Genomic DNA, 1961 nt, shown 5'->3' with positions numbered 1-1961 from the left:
TGCTAATTGGTAATCTATAGCAGTCCCTTCCTCAAGGCCTACATTCCACAAACACCCTCCCTTATACTGGCAGCTGGCATGAGGATAGATAAGAGTAACTAAAACATAAACCCAAATACAAAGGCTGACACATTTATGGCCCTCATGGTGCTTGCACATTTAGCATCAAAGAAAAGCCTTGCTCAAACGACTTATTAACAAGCCTAGTAAGATATACTCAACCTCATTGTAAGTATGTGACTCAGCTGTAGCCTGTTAATTGGAAACAAAGTCATAAAAATTGTCAAAAGGCCTACCCATGCAAAATAAGACAAGTTTGTTACTATCTTAATCTGGGGGACTGACATCAATAATAAATGGGGTGGAATACTTCTGTAAAACCTGTTTCTGTACAACTTCCGCTGAGCAAAGCATCTTATCACAAATAATTAGCCACTGTAAAAATTCTATCTTCTGATGTCATGTTGTCGCTCGACCTATAAAGACACCAAAACCGACAGGACAGAGATGCCTGCCAGGTGAGTAGAAAGAATCGCAGAGCTCTCTTCATCATTCTGGCCCACCCGTCCATCCTTCAGGGACCCGTGGACTGGCTGGAGCTGGACTCCAGCAATCATGAGCTGAAACGATGCCAAGAGTTGGAACCTTAACAGACTGAGCCACCCAGCCCCTAGATGGTTTTAAAATTTTAAGTGTGTTCAATTTAGTAACAAATATTTTATGAATCTTAAAGAAGTGTTTATTGACACCAGTCATAGTATTTTGGGTTCAAACATCCTTTCATATTTATTCTTCTGGTATGAAACCACACCCAATGAACAATATCAAACTGCATATGAAAAATTCTAGAGACTAGTACTGCACCTCGTATTTATAGTCAAATGTTCTTTCTCCTGCTCCTATCCTGGGGTCTAGGACTTCTAGATAAGTAGGCCTCCAGTGCCTAAAGTCTGGGAATGATGGACAGGAAGCCAGAGAATCAGGCCCAAAGGCATGGGGCTGGGGTAGCAAAGAGCCCCATAAAACCTGTAGGTCTGAAAGTGAAAAAATTTCTGAACCGTTGTTTTGAGACTAATGAAAATATTAAGGAAGCGCCAAGTAGATCAAGGCACTGTTCCTAGCTCAAGTGTAGAGCACAAACTTCCAAGAGAAGAGACTTACCATTCTGTGAAATTCCATCTTTGTGGTAGTTTAAACCCTGAACTTTTAAACAAAACACAGTTTACCTCAATTTAGAGTTACGTTCTTCTGATACCTGACGGCTTAACTGTACATCGGACCAAGTTTTTCATTGCAAAAGTGGAATATGGAATATCTTTACCTATTAAAGTTGTCCACTTTGCTTAAGTGTGTGTTGTAAGCATGCTACACACAGGAAAGACATCAATGACCTGCAAATGGCACCTGAGTGGGCCAAGCCCTTAGGTTTAACAGAGGTGTTCTAGACTGTTGTTTGCAATGTTAATGCTGAATTAGCTGTAACCATTCCTCATTTCTCAGGTTGAGGGCTTCCATCCAACCTTAAAGTTACCGTAAAGCCTTTCCCAACATTACCATGAAGCCACAGAGGGGTGGCTAGGAATAGTGGCAATGTGAACTTCACAAGTCAGGAGGGTCAAGGAAGCAGAGGGACAGTGCTCGAGGTCACACTGTCTGTTCCCGCCAGTTGGTCTCCAGACGTGGGAAGGGATTCTGGGAGCAGGCAGGTTGGGTTCTCGGGTGTGGGTAGCCACAGCGTCCCGCGCAGCCCCACCGGCCGACTATGGTTCCGATCCAGCGGCCCACAGCGCAGGTGCCTAAGAGCACTAAGCAAGGCTGCGCGGAGGAGGGGGACTTCCGGGGTGAGCGGGAGCGCGCGCCAGCTCGCCGTGGGCAGCGGAGGTGGGGGGTGGGGAAAGCGCGGCGTGCGCGCCTCCCCGGCGGCTGGTGTTGGAGGAGGGGAGCGTGCGCGCGGGCTCGCC

The sequence above is a fragment of the Crocuta crocuta genome, unplaced genomic scaffold (genome assembly GCF_008692635.1).
Source record: "Crocuta crocuta isolate KB4526 unplaced genomic scaffold, BGI_CrCroc_1.0 scaffold247, whole genome shotgun sequence".
Taxonomy (NCBI): Eukaryota; Metazoa; Chordata; class Mammalia; order Carnivora; family Hyaenidae; genus Crocuta; species Crocuta crocuta.
Note: the sequence above shows the minus strand (reverse complement) of the source record.